Consider the following 15519-nt stretch of genomic DNA (forward strand, 5'->3'; position numbering starts at 1 on the left):
GGATCACTGGAGTGCCATAGCCCTTTGCCACTGCCATTCTTATTTCGGTTTTTCGTCACAGCTTCGGCTGCTGCACCATCCCTCTGGATTGCAATGCTTAAATTATGGTACTTCTGAACTTCAAAATAAATTCAGAGAGCTTAATGAGAGCTCTGTCACAGCAGGCTGGTGCTCAGGGCCCTGTTGCAGGACTTCAGCATGGGCTAAACTGGTCAGGGTGGACAAGCTGCAATGGGCTGCAACTGGTTTGAGTGGACTGTGCTAACTGGTTTGGGTGAACAAGCCTCAGCTGCAGCTGTGGGTTTGCACAAGTCAACCAGAAACTTTCCCACCTAGTCTCTGTTTTTAAATGCTTGTCTCACTTTGGCAAGGCACCTTGAGATCAAGGTGTATTTTAGAAATTCTGATCTTGGAGGTGTGTGACAATACCGGCTTCACACGGAACAGAGGAGGACTATTGATTTCATGACATTTGCTACAGGATTGAGAAATGACAAAGTGTTGTTCTGCCCCTGCTCTCCCCGGAAAACACCTGACTCTGCTGTAGTGCATGACTCAGATGCAGAGTGGAGCCATGAGGTCGAAGGGGCGCGTTAGGATTGCAGGTGCTGACTGCCTGCACAGGCCACTTTGCGCTGTTAAACTCTGGGAATGGCATGTGCCACTCCTCCACCTTCCACGTCACCCTCCAACGTGGCACTCATGTGACTCCTGCTGTGCGTGCCAGCTGACAGCCAACCCACTTGGAGCACTTCCCTGCTGGATTAAATGATACCATGTGATCGGCTAGACACTCTTCCCACTCTTCAATTAATTTTCTCTCCTGAACCCATAAGATTACCAAATCTCCTCATGTAAACCCTTACTCCACAGAACAGCTGTGCTGACAGAGCACTGGGTTCTGCCACACATCTTTGGTTTGTGAAGGGCAGGCTCTGATTCCACCTCCTCCACTGTGGCGTTTGATGCAAAGCCTGGTGCTCTCAAGCCCAGGGAGAGCTCTGGGTGTTCTTTAGTGCTCCTTTTGGACACAGACATGCCTGGCGCTCGATGATACAATCCTGCAGCATCTTCCACCAGGGTTCTTTGGCCAGTGGCCTGTGATTAAAAAGACTTCATTTGCCTGGGCTGAGCCAGATCCCTGGTGTGTGCCAGGGGACAGCCAGAGTATAGCACTCTCCTCTGTTTCTTTTGTTCTTCTGACTTGGTTGGTTCTGGCAGTTTGGGACGGGTGAATTTTAAAAAGGAAGAGGAAACAGCAAAAAATACCCAAATACAAATAGTAAGAGAAAGTCTAGTTATCCAAGGTGCTTCAAGAGCTTGGCTCTATTATGCATCAGCTTCCTTATACGATTTACACAACTCAAAAACTTGGGAGGTGCAAAAAAAAACCACATCCTGCAGAGCTCACAGGCTAATTTGTTTCATACAAAACATCTACCCAGTACCTGAGAGGAGTGGGAGGCCAGTGATCTCCCTGGGAAGGCTTGCCAAAAAGTAATGGGGTGAGCTAAGCAGAGAGGAAGAGGCTGGTGTCTTCCCTGGCTGGCTGAGAGTGCCCTGCAGACTGGAGAGCCGCTGCCAAAGGGATCATGTTTTGTGGTGGAGAAGGGAGGAGTTTGCTTATGGATAACAACAGAAATGGCTCTGCGCAGATTAGATGCTCTTAAGGAAGACTGTAAATCCCAAGTCTGGAAACCCACATAGTACAGGCAGCCGTCTTAATAGAAATGAGGATTAGAAATTAGCTGAGGTCTTTAGTGATATTTTTAGAAGGTTGCTCCTGACAGGTTAGGCTGCTGAGAACCAGAGGAAAATGCCGAACCCTGTATTACTTGGGAAGGGATCACACAGTGCAGTGTGTGATTAGAGGCTGGCTAGCTTAGCGACAAGGGGGATAGGTGGGTTAGGGCTGATTCGGGAGGAATTAGCAAGGGAAATTGCTTGGGAAGCAGAATTTGATTAGGGGCAGCCAACGTGGATTTGTGTAAGGAAAGCTATGTGTAACTAACTTGCTGGAGTCTGGGGGAGGCACCGTTCCCCGGCAGCCTGTGGAGTGTTAGTTTTACATAACCTGATCTGCAAAGGGAAGGCCTGGCCCCTTTGCTGCCAGAATGGTGACACTGGATGGAATGGATGGGGATCACCTCCCTCCCCTGTGTCTGCACAGACTCTCTGCCTCCTCTTTCCCCATCCATCCCTTCTACTTCCTTTCTAGCTTTCATGGGAGGAGGCCTATTGCTTTTCCCCATGTCCCATACTCTTCTCTTTGTCTTTCCCTTCCTCTCCATCCAGTCCATGGGACTGCCTCTTGTTGGTGTATTAAACATTACTATGCACCCCACCACACCAGCATGGTCTGCCTTAGGACCCACATTGCATCCTAAAGGGGGGATAAAAGGCTTCTGAAGAGAACATTCATGGGACAGCAGGGGAACAACTGTCCAACATCACTGCCAGATACAGACACGACACAGATGAGGAGCCAGGGATGTGGTTCCATCCTGTCTCTCAGAGCAGGGTCTGTTCCCTTCCCACCACCCTGGGTTATGACAGCACAGCACAGAGATGCCCATGGCCAAGACAACCAGGTCCATCCACCTCCTCTCTGCCTTCTGTGCCCCAATCTCCTCCCAGCACCGTCCAGAAGACACAGATGAGTCCACTGTCCCTGGTGGCTCCAAGGCCACCTCGTGCAGTCCTTCTGCACCAGCATCCTGCTTGTTGCTCCAGCTGCAGAGCCACCGCTGTGGCATTAACATTCCAGTGACTCCAGCTCTCATTTGCCTTTTCCAGGCCTCTGAACTCCAATCCCAATGTCCTGCTTTTTAGCTCATAATTTCCTACCAAGCTCTTAAAACTGAATTTTATTTTTATTGCAATGACCCTGTGGTGCTGCCAGATCCCTCTGTGGAGGAGACATGACATCTCCATTACATAGCTCAGATAAGTGTCTTAAAGAGACCACACACAAAGGAACCTAATGGTACCTATTTTTATTAGGTTTATTACAGGACGGGAAGTAAAGCAGTCCGATCTCCCCACAGGATACTCGTTAACAGCAGCAGACAGAGAGGAGAGATCTGTGGAGGCGGATCAGTTTTCCAAGAATATTAGCTACTGCTGCTCTAAAATTAGAGTCTAGGGAGAGCAGACAGGTTGACATAATTGAAAGGGCTGTCTTATGGGATGACATAGTTAAACGAGTCCATGATCAGCTTTAGAGTGACAGCTCAGCGACTTCTTCTAATCCTCAAAGGAGCACTGAGTTGCGAGGCTGTGATTTAACTAGTCCTGGATCTTATCTTGTGATGATGTCAATATTATTAGAACCCGCTTCTGAAGAGATGCCTCCAAAATCACTGTACATGAACCGACTGGCGTTACAGGCACGATTCTCCTGCAGCTTCACCCTGCAAAGCCCGTGGCTGATACAAACACTCGTCTGCTGCCCTTCTTACACACCTGATTCTGTCCCCGTGGGCTGGGCTACAGGGGCAGGCCCAGAAACAGGATTAAGAACCTCATTTCAGGATGGAGCTGATAAATGTCCTTCAGCCGCCCATTTTATTCAACATAATTTAATAGCAAACACAAACTAACAAAGTTAGAGGTGAAATATAATAGCAGGAACCCCATAAAAAGTAACCTAATCTGTAAGATAAATAGACAACACTTTAGCCTGGGGAGATAGCAAATAAAAGAGAAATATGAGCAGAGCCATTCTCAATTCATAACTAACTTTAAAGAGAAGTAATGAAGATGAGTTCTCCAACTTTTAATGCCCTAAGATTCTTCTCCACAAAAAAATAGAAAAGCATTTTTAATGTCTTCCCCATACATTGGATGTCCCCAGCCAAACATCCTGGATCATTCCCACACAAGGAGATATCTGTCAGAAAGGGAAATTATTTGGAGAAACCCTACTGCAATTCCTGATGGAGCGGGAGACACCAGGGATGGAGCTCTTCATGCTGGTGGAGCCTCTTGGTTGCCTTCAGTGGCCACCTCCCACTGCCTTGTTTCGGGTGCACAACTCCAAGCACCCACTGCCTTCATGGTGGCATTAGTCTGACGTTTATTATTTTAAGGGGTTTTAGCCATTTTTTTGTCAGTGCATACTTTAACTTCAAAGGCTGGGATTTTCCAAGCAGCCTACTGCATTTAGGCACCTAAATCCCATTGAGTTTCAAGTGTGTATCAGCCCTTAGGCTCCTTGGTAAATCCTTGCTAAGTGCCTAAGGGCTCATCGGCAGCCCCCGTTCTGCTGCCGGATTTACACAGATACCATTGTACCAGCAGGAGCTCACTTCTTCAGTAGAACAGTCTCTTCTTTAAAAAACCTCTCCCTAAACTATGAAATAAACTGGAAAGGATCACCTCTGATGGCTAATTTTTGGTGATATATACCTGTAAAGAATGTTATCTCATCTCCTTGGGTTATACGAAAAAACCCTTGGCTTTGTCGGCTGAACTTCAGAGACAAAATGCTCCCAATTCCAGCTCTTGGGCCTCTGGGGAAAATCTCATATTTGGTGTTTTAGAGGTAAACCCCATCATATTTCCCACTGACTCGGGTACCCACTATGTCTCCAACCCCCTTTTAGAGCACCCAGGAAGGATCTGTACAGGAGGAACAAAAAAATCAGCAGAATTAATCCATTTGCTTTGCTGTTTGGGAATGCCCCAGCTCAAAAGGAAGGAGCACAGAGAGCAGTCAAGCTGGCAGTGGGATGGGTACAGAGGGTAGCTCTGAAAATGCTAACTCAAAGGGTGGGAGTCATTGCAACAGCCTTTCTAATAGTAGTGGAAAAATAAATCCCTTATCAGGTGATTTCTGCTCGCTGATCAAACACTAATGTCTTACCTAGCAGAAAACAGGTTCAGGGTCTCCATGGCAGATTTCCTGAGATAACAATTGTCTTTTTATTGAGTCCCTACTGCAAACAGCATGGCAGGACCCAGCAATACTGAGCCCCAGATTTCCTAGGCATCAAGGGAAGTTAGACCCCAAATACTTCTTACTCATTGCATTGCTGGTTCTGAATTAAAGCGTTTCACTGAAAACCAAGACTCTATTCCTTAAGCATTTCAGCTGATGATGATTTAGTAACAAACGCCTTTGATATTCCTATTTTTGTGTAGATAAATGGAGCCATCTTTCTTCCTGATTTGTAGCATTAAGAAATAGACCTGAAACCCTCATAAGTGGGGTTTGGTTTATGCTGTCAGCACATGAGGGGACCAAAGCCATTTTTGGTACGGAGGAGTGGGCCTTCCCCAGGTCAGCAGGGGAGGATGAGCAGGGGGGTCCTGGCAGAGCTCGGGAGCCAGAAGGAAAAGGACAGATCCAGGGGGGAATAGCTGGACAGGGGAGAGGGACCCCTTAGGTCATGAATCCCATAGTGGGCAGACAGCTCTAAAGAAATCATCTCCAAAAGTGATGACTCTGATTTGGGTCATAGCCGCTCTGCAGACCATACTGGAACTAGGAGGATAGGACAAGAGTTTTGGCTGTTCTGCTTGTTTCCCCCCACCCACCAGTCCCAACCACCCATTTACTGGTGGCCTTTACCAGCCCACGGTGCACTCAGCACCAGCAGCCCTGGGAGGTGGTGGAGCACCCGCGGGGTGACGCTCCCGTTGGAAAGGTGTCCATCCCACAAGGACAGGGACGCGTGAGGCTCGGAGCCGCGTGCCACGAGGTGGCACCATGTCCCTGCTAACCCGCACGGCGGGGTCACCTCTGTGGCCACGCAGCTGCTGCAGGGCCCTGCGCACCTGGCAGAGCGCTGAAATCCTCACACTGAGATTTTGGGGGGGTTTAAATAGCTGGGCAGCTCTCCCTTCTGTAAGACCCAGCTGAGGCAGGAGGTGGTGCCCTGTCCCATGGAGCATCCTCGCAGTGAGACCACTCACCTGTGAGAGCCCCCTGCATCTCCTGGGGACATCTGGTCACCTGAAAGCACAGGCACGAGGTTTGCAGGGTTGTGGTGCCATCTCCCACTGGTGACAGCTCTCCTCAAGGGGGTCCTGGGCTCCTGTCCCTGCTTTGTTGGCACTGGGAGAGATGCCAGTGTCACAATGATGGTTGTGCCTGGCTGGTGGGTCTGACCTGGTGGTGTGCACTGGCTGTGCCTCCGCCCCCCAGGGAGCTGCAGGCAGGAGAGCTCATTTCTCACAAAGAGTTTGGTCATCAGATCATAGAATTCTTTAGGTTGGCAAAGACCTTTAAGCTCATCAGGTCCAGCCATTGACCCAGCACTAAGTCATGCCCGTAAGTCAGTGAAAAAGGGAAAGCTGTGCACCAGTATCTTTATCTTGAAATATCAAACATTTAGCATTGTGATGACATCCTAGGAGGGATTCAGGTGAGCCTATATCGCTGAGGAACTTTAAACTTCATGCCTTGGCATGTTCAGATCACCTCCATCTTAGAAGCACCAGTGCAAAAAAGAGATGCAGTGGGTGACAGCCCCAAACACAAAGAACTTGCCCAGCACCTGGTTAGTGCCTTGATTAGGCTCCTGAGCTCCTGAATGCTGAGTTTCCACAGCCTAACCCCATCCTGCAGCTTAATTCCCTATTCTTCTCAGGGGGGTTCACTCCCAGGACCTGTCTGTCCCCACCACACTGCCCTGAGCTCTACTGACACAGACCTAATGCTGACACCTGTGGGACTGACTGCTCAGGTGCTCCATGGAAAACAAGGTGACTGCTGCACCCAAGTCTGCTTTAGTGAAGGAAACATGAGTGCAAGCCATAGGGTCCTATTAAATGAAAATTCCCCACTGGATGAGGGGTTTTGCACATGCCAGGGAAGCTCCAACAGCTCCTTCTGCTCTTGCTTTAGAGGATGGAACAACCAACCAAAAAAACCTGTGCCTCTTTCTGAAGAGGAAGCAGAGGGAGCATCTCAAAGGGAGCTCTCCTGCCTGGGCTCGCTGTCCCTGGCAGTGTGCTCAGAACAGTAATAGAGCGCCTGGAAATACCTGCATTATTCCTGACACAATGCTTTGCAGCTGAACAATACATTTGCCAATTCAATTTATTCAAACAAGTTCCTTGGGAAGACAGCAAAGCAAATCCAGGTGGCAATTACCAAATTCAGACTCTGCCCTGAACTCGGGGAAACAAAGGGGCAAGATATGAGAGAAATAGCAAGTTCTGCTGGAAATCCCACAATGGCAGAATCCTAAGAGCCTTTAATCACATGCTTGCTGGTATTCAGCTGAAAAACCCCTGTGTCATTGGGCAAGGAGACAGAGCAGCGTTGCAATTGCTCTGCTGCAGCACTTAGCACTTTGGAATATCTTTGCTATGAAAATTAAACGCTGGTTTGTTTTCTTTTGAAAGCACAGCAGTACTTGGGCTCCACGGCCCGTCGCAGTGACATGTAATTTAAGAATAAGTGCATTCAGGAGCTCCCAAGACTGACAGTGCTGCCAGTCCCGCTGTGTTGCACGCTGTCAGGCAGGGAGGAGGCTGCCTACAAGCTAAGATGAACTATCAAACCAGTTCAGAGCTTGGTTAAACAACTTCAGCCATGTGCTGAGCCTCAGCGCATCCCAGTCCCCCTTTCCCAGCGTATCAGCACAGACACAAGCCCATAGCCCAAGACTGGTCCCTGTATCCAGGACACAGCTCCAAGAACAGCCTCCTGGATGGCTGGAGGGAGAGACAAACCTGCCAGGAACCTCCACTTTGGCTCTCGGTGTGTAAGAAGGAAATTTCTGTTGCAGACGTGGAGCTACGGAGAATTTCCTCTCACCAAAGCCTGCAAACCCCACAACCTCAGCTTCCCATACCCCATTCACAGTCAGGGGCTGGGCCCCCCGGATCATGCTTCGTCTCCTCGTCCCACTCCGCCCCTCACAGCCAGCTCCAGGACAGCTGTAGCTGTTCTCCCAGGAAAGCAGTTACACCAGGAGTGAATTTGGCCCCAGATGTAGAATTAGGTTAAGCCAAAAGGTGGCAGCATCTTATTCAGTATCGATTTTGCATGAATATTTCTCCTATTAGCCATTTTTCTTTCTAATCATAGAATGTAAGTTTGTAAATTACAGAGGTGGAGAGTAAATGTATTGCAACCTCTGGCAAATTGATATTTTTGCAGCAGCAGTAAACTTTTTCTAATGACAGATAATTGAAGGGAGCAGGCGTCAGATAAAATTCATAAAGATTTGGACCTACTGGAAAAAGACAAATGATATTTAATGTTCAGAGTTGTAAAGTAATTACCCTGGGCTCCAATATAATAAATAAAGACACAGTAAATGGAGTTTGGCTGACCAGGTGCCTTGGAGGTAGCACTGTGCAAGGCCCTGCAGCAGCTGGGGTGGTGGAGACGTGACAGCTCCCTCAGTACAGGGGAACGTGTCAGGTTGGTGTCACCCCCAGAAATGCCCTTTCTCAGGGGAGGAAGGAAGGAGCTGCCTCCCGTGCCCGCAGCAGAGCCCTGCATCCCCAAACCCAGATGCTGCATGTGCAGGGAGCCATCATCACCCACAGCCCTTCTACATTTCCAAAGGCAGAGGAGTGTTTGGACACCCATCCATACCCCTCAGGAGAAGCCTGGTGCAGGTTCTCCAGCAAACCCACAGCCTCCTGTTCTCCCGCTCCAGCCAGCAGACATTGGTCCCTTCCCCCAGCACCCAAAAGAGCAGCTGGCAACTAAAAGAGGAGGATGACCCTCTCCCTGAGGTAGTCACTGCCCTTTACCCAGGGGAAACTGAGCCTGTGGTGATGGGCATCCCAGCCTGAGCTCGATGTCCTTCCCATGCAACAGCAGCACACATCAGAGGGGCATCAGAGAGAGACTGCAACACCCAAAACCAGAAGATACTGGCCCTCACCCAGCTACAACTCCATTTCCACCAGCTGGAAAAGACCAGAAAATCCTTCTCGTGTAGTGAGGAACCACCTTGTCTCCCCTTTTATAGCCCTGCCTCAATCAGCCCTGTGATGGCCCCTTCGCCTGGCAGGGTATGTTCATTGCATGTAGCACCTCACTGTGCTTCTAGTCACATCCAGACCTCACTCGCAAGAAAGAAAATAAAAGGAAAAAGGTGGCAAAGCCATATCCTACTTTTTTTTTTCAAAGCAGGATGTCAGTGCAAGCTTCCCTGGCAAAATAAGTACATTACTAAAATGCTTTTAATGCAGGCAGCATCCGTGGCTGCTTGGCAGCACACGCCAAGTGCCCCGATGGTCAGGAAGAAAACCTGCTCAAGCACACGGCGAGCTGGGAGGTCCCAACCCAGCCCTTCTTCAGGGCTCCTCCAACACCATCTCTGAGCAGCTGCCGGCAAGCCATAAGCCCACAACAAGCCTTGTTTCTGCTCCACCAGCAGTTCTCTACTGCTAATGTGCCTCTGCCCCTTTGAAGAAGTTGCTTAGAAATTCAGCAGCAATTATGCAAGCTTTAGTATTAAAAAATGCACGTGGATCTGAAAGCAAATATGAAGCTACTGCTGCTGTAACGCTAGCTTTAAGCTGTCTACAGTCCCTAGAAATTCTCAGTGGGATGTTTGAGAAGGATGTATATGTGTTGACAACATTAAATGATCCATGGCTCAAGGACAGAATTGAAACCATACATCTACTTCATACAGGCCCTGATCACTGAGAGAGTGTTTTTCTTAAACTAACCACAGAAGGCCAGGCCTCGTCCTGCCCAGAAAGGCAGGGGTGGCTCAGGGAACAGAAGGTGCACACACAGTCCTACCACGTCCCGGTGTGTAACAGAGCTCCAGTGAAAAGGGAGAGACACATGGACGCCATCAGCAGGAGAAATGTTATTGTGGCTGCCCCATCTTTGAGGGAAATTGAGCATGTCACTTCAGTGCATCACCCTCTTCTCATCACCTCCCAAAGAGGCAGCGCCGCTCGCACGCAGCCGCGCAGCATCTGGCGAGAGGGCGAGGAGGGGCAGGGTGCTGCGAGATTCACTGGGGTGAAGATTTGCCCACTGTGCAGCACGAGCCCCAGAGCACAGCCCGGGATGCCCCTGTGCCACCCCTGGCACTGCAGCAGGAGGAGAGCCCCCAGCAGCGAGTGCTGAAAGCTCTCGAAAACTGTAGCCTTTTCTAGACATGAAATTCTCAAGGACAAGGAAAAACTGGCAGACAACAGGGAGGATTAGGTGGTTCCCCAAGGAACACAAGAAACGCTGTAAGATTGTGTTGTTGCCCATTTTGGTGGGGTGATTAGGCAGTAGTTGATGCTGGGAGGATGATTTCTATTAGGCAATTTTGCGAGCCTTAGCCTGGCTATTAACAGTAGGTGGTGGGAAGTCATGTTTGCCTGGATGCAACAAAACCAGACTCCTCCAGACTGCAGTGCCCAAAATCCAGGCCTGACCCAGGGAAGCACTCTCCTTGCTCTCCCTTCCAAAGCTGGGTGCTGGTGCTTTCTGGTTCTTGCTGCTTTGCAGCACGCTGCTGTGAGCTGCTTGGGGAAAACCTCCCTCCCTGGCTCTCCTGCTACTCCAACCTCATCCCCCTGGTTCCTGACTCAGGTACTGGTTTCCATCATTTCTACTATTACCAAACTAAAGGGTATTTCTTTGCTCCCTCGTTTATGCAGAATGTTTATTTAATAGGCTGGGCAGCTTCAATTAGGTCTGTGATTACTCACAGATGACAGCTCCAGCATAACAATGTTTACTCTCAAACTCCATCTCCAAGTATAGCCTGTGATATATTTAAGGAGAAGGTATAAAACCATTAATGTTGAAATAGCTTTACCTATGACAGTGAAGTTTCTCTAACAGCTGGCAACTGGATAAAAATGTACTGGGGTTATCAGCCCCCTTCACCCAGATGTTTAGTTATGCTACTGAAAACCTCACGTGGTTGAGTTGTCCAGATGTCTTTGCCTTGTTGCTGACACGTGGAATTCCTTGCTACAGGACCTGTATTGTCTAAAATAAAGTTTATTAGCTTTAAGTGCATTTTCATTTGTTCATGAAGCATCAGGGCTGGTGGCTGGAAGTGAAATGCAGCATCTTTGGGTCAGATGTGCCCCTAAGATGCTTGGGGTGCATTGGCAGGAAGGTGTGTCACAAAAGGAACATCCAAAGCCGTCGCCTCAATGTGGTTTTGTTTCTCAGGAAATGCCATTGACAGTTCCTAGTCTCCATGGCTCTGGAAACTGCATTTTTTAGAACCCAGAGTCTGTGTCTTTGTAAGGGGCCCAGCATGGGTGCCCCTGCAAGTTTGGTACCCCACCCTTTAGCTGGGTGAGAGTTACAGTGCTAGGGAGTGGGGAAGGGGGCTCTGGGGTGGCTCAGAGGCAGAGGATGGGCCTCCCCCATCCCACCACCCACTGTCCATCCAAGGGGGCTGGACTGGCTGTGCAAAGCTGTCCCAAGGAGAGTCCTGCCTCTCTTGTAGTATCTTATAGCAAAACCAGCTTCCATACATCCCCGTGGGTTAATCAGCTGCTTGGAGACTAATTAGCGCCAAATGCTCTTATCAAGAAGACACAGCTGGGTGCAAAGCCAGGCACTGCAATGGCTGGGATGTCCACCCCTTGCCCAGGACACAGCCTGGTCCTTCCCTGAGCCCTCCAGACCAATGGTGATGACCCCAGTCTGGCCATCATCCTGGAGAGGGAATTGGCAGCAGAGGTTTAGGAGGGGTAAGAAACTTCCTGGCTTTAATTCACTGAACTCTTTTGTTTCAACCACATTTAATATCTTAGAAATTATGAGTCACAGGGACCTGGGTGAGCCAAAGGAGAAGGCGTGATCTGTGAGGCCAATTAAGAGGCCGATGGCACATAGTGAAACGGGAGCCCCTCGGCGGAGGCCAAGGTTACATAAATAAGTGTGTGAAGGAGCAGCACTGAATCTGCAGGCACTCAGCCACTAGTGATGCCCCTTTGAATCTGGGAAAATTAAATATAAATAATAAATGTTTAACCACACAGCAAATAAATACAATGAGGCACCTTTAAAAATTATACTAATAAACAGCAAGATGTTGTGCTTCTGCCCGGGGTGGCTGAGCATCTTCTGCATATCAGAGACAAAGAGCACAAAAGAGGGGGTTGTGCTTAGGGGGGCCTGCTCAGCCGAGTTGTCTTCACCCCCAGTCTGCCATCCCTGTGTAGAACCCTGGGACAGCATGGAATAAAACGCCCAGCAAAACTGGAAATAAAATAGTGCCAAGCTCAGCAGGTGAATGTCAGGGCCTCCAGAGCAGAAGCAGCTCACCTCTGCCTGTGTGATCCTAATAGGCTTCTTCTGGGCAGCTGGGAGTAGGATTAGGGCTTGGTTCTCAGAGGAGAAGCCCAGAGGCTTCTGGTGATGTTACAAATGTTCAACGTGAGCTGCGAGGTCCCCAGAATTGCTCCGTGTCAGCACTCACTTTACAATAAGAGCTCTGCTTCTCGGCTTCCCTGCTTTTACTGCTTTCTTGGAAGAAGGGGAAAAATGAAATGGAGATATAAAAAATAAAGGGGTCATTTATAGTTAAGCACATTAGGATGGGAGCGAGAGAATAAAGCGGTGAGAATGGCTCAGGCGGGGGCCTACGGGGACTTGTTCTCTGGTACTGGCACGGTCTTTACTAGGTCGCTTGAACCTTTTGCACTCTGCTGCAGAGCTCAGACCTGGGCTATATATCAGCAGACTTGCTATGGTGTGCAGTGGAAAAGCCTGTAGCTATCCTCAAACCCACTTGTGCCAGGAGTTACAGTTCGTGGGTGACTTTTATAGGTGGCAAAAGCAACCAGCCCAGGCCTGGGGGGTGTGGCAGAGGGCGTGGGTTAAGTGGGGACCAATTCCCCTTCCTGCGATGTAATTTCATTTCTGCCCAAATTCTGCAGGGAAGGAGCAGGGCAAAAGACCTTCCTTGCTGTGGTTAAACATTCCTGGGCAGTTTAATTATAGCCTTTGTCTACTTAAACACTTGCACAATAAACCCACAGAGAGCTGCCATCCCGCTATACTTAGTTACCAATTTCTTTTCTTCCCAACCCCTGAGATTTGGTTTCCCATTTACTAGAGGTCACTGGAGCCAAACTTTCCATGGGGCTACTCTGGTTGTCACCAGGGAGCTTGTGCCAGCACAAAATGTGTTCCTCCAGTCAGAGTGACTCAGAGGCAGCTGACACTGGTATTTGGGTTTCTTTAGACCTCTGGGCTCTGATTACATCTGGTTTTGATGAGCCCTCATATCTGTACTGAGCCCCCACACCTGTACTGAGCCCCCACATCTCACCAATCTCTAACTGCTTCAGATTTCCACTGAGGAGCGACTGTTCTGCTCATGGCAAAATCCAGGTCCTGGATTCGCCACCACGTCTAGGAAGCACCTGATTCCAGTGACAAATGTAGCACCCAGAGCTCAGCGCTGCTTTTGACACACGAGCACAGACATAAATATTCTCCAGCCTTTACATCCTTTCTCCATTTTAACTCATGGCTTCATTAGACTAATTTGTTTCCAGGTTGGAGGATGAATAATGAGCCTCAGCTGTGGATGCATAATTAAATTTTGATAGTGAATGTTTTTATCTAACCTTGTTTTCGTTATTATCCTCAGTACTTGAATTACAAGTTAGAGATTTAGGGCTGCAGGTTTGCCTTCACATTAAGCCTGTGCATGTATGTGAGGTGTGACAGTGGTCTGCCACCTCCCAGGACAATGTCCAGCGGTGACACCATGGGTGTCATTTCAGTCAGGTCTAATCATCAGGGATGTTCAGGGGAAGAGAAACAGTTAATGACAAAATGGTTTTTCCCCTACCACAGTCGGTACAACACACAATCCCTGGTCCATGTGGGGTCTGTACACTGCTCCACAGCTGGATGGCACATCCCAATGGCAAGGGTCACCTGGAGCATCTTGGTGGGACATCTTGGTGGGACACACAGTCCTGCTGTATTTCCTAATGTGCCCAAACTCCATCTGGGTTTTTGGGTATGTAGTTAGCTTTGTTTCCACAGTTATACGCCTGCAGATTCCCCAGACTGTCCCTGTCCCCCTGTACCTTGCAAGTGGCTCCCCAGCATTACATTAAGGGCCCCGTGCCCTGGGTCTCTGTGCTCGCCAATGATTTTCTCCAGCCTTCCCACTGTTCTTTTCAGCACTGCAGTTCCCATCAGGCTTTTCCACTGATCTTTGTGGCCTCTCCATGCTCCCTCCATTGTCAAGAGGGTTTTCCATAATTCCCTGACTACTGGGGTGGTACCTAAAGGATGCCCTCTGGGCTAAGGTAGGGAACAGAGCGCATCTCTCAGGCTCAGCTCCTGCTCCGGATGGGAGCCGGAGCGCTTCGAGGAGCCCGAGCAGGTACTTAGTACAAATGTTAATGGCATCATTGTTTATATTGTAGGACTGCAAAGGGTCTCCTGGGTCATCTGGGGCATTGCCCTTCAGTAACTCAGTCCATATTCAAGCTATCCCAAGAGTATTTTTAGTCGATTCATGAATCCTTTTAGGAATTCAGCCGAACGACCTCCATCAGCAAACGATTCTTTTGGCTAATTGACTTCACTTTCTGCATGCCCTCTTTTAATACTGCCTTTAAAGTTTGAGGCTTTTTCTTCCTCCCTCAGTGTCACCCACTGCTCAATTTCAGCAGCTGTTTTTTCTGGTTTTTCCTATTCCTACCTCTTTATCTGCATTACAGTTGATTCCACAGCGCTCACTGGTGAAGCCCCTGTGCTGATGGAGCCTCCACACTGACAAAGCCCCTTTGCCTGCAGGGCTGAGCCTCTCTGTGCATGGTGAGATGGTCTCCCCCAGGAGATGTTGGACACAGACTAGACAAGGTGACGAGGGTGGGAGAGGACACAAAGGTCACCTTTACCCACATAAACCTCCAGCAGCAGAGCTGGGAACAGTCCTAGGGGCAAGCTGCCTCTCAGCTCTCATTATGCTGGCTCCAGCTGAGCAGCTGTTTGAAGGGTCCTCATTTTCCTTGATGTCCTCAACTTTAACTAATATCACAATAACAGCAGAGAGTGAGGGAAAAGAGAGAAGGAGAATTAAACACACAAACTTTTCTTGGTCGTTATTCTTCTACTTTGATCCACTGCTCTGTGTCATGTCATCACTGCATTGTTACTTGCTACAGAGCCAAGTTTGAGCATGTCATGGGGAGATTTTTGGGAGACAAGGCTGTGGGAAGGGCAAGAGGCTGCAACCAACACGCATCTCCCAGTTGAAGAGGTTGCTTGCCAACACTCATCCTTGCTGCTAAACGATCCATGTCCCTGCAGATCTGCCTGTTGGACTGAGTGCTTGGTCCCTACTCAGCTCCATCAGAATGAGCTGAAGTTAAACACAAAGCTTTTGCTGATCTGACTTGATCCTTTCAGTGTGGGTCAGGGAGCACCCTCAGCAGCACCCACAGGTGTGTAACCTCCAACACGGGACAGCACGGGACAGTGACACTTCTACTGGCATTGGCCCCTCAGTGACCTGTTCTGCATCCATTTTCCTCTCCATCTTCTCTAGTTTTGGTGAAAGTGAATTCACATCTTCCTGTGATGCACGGCTTTGA

Source organism: Corvus kubaryi, unplaced genomic scaffold, assembly GCF_017639235.1.
Source record: "Corvus kubaryi isolate FWS band 111438036 unplaced genomic scaffold, C.kubaryi_AGA036_p1.0 37387, whole genome shotgun sequence".
Lineage (NCBI taxonomy): Eukaryota > Metazoa > Chordata > Aves > Passeriformes > Corvidae > Corvus > Corvus kubaryi.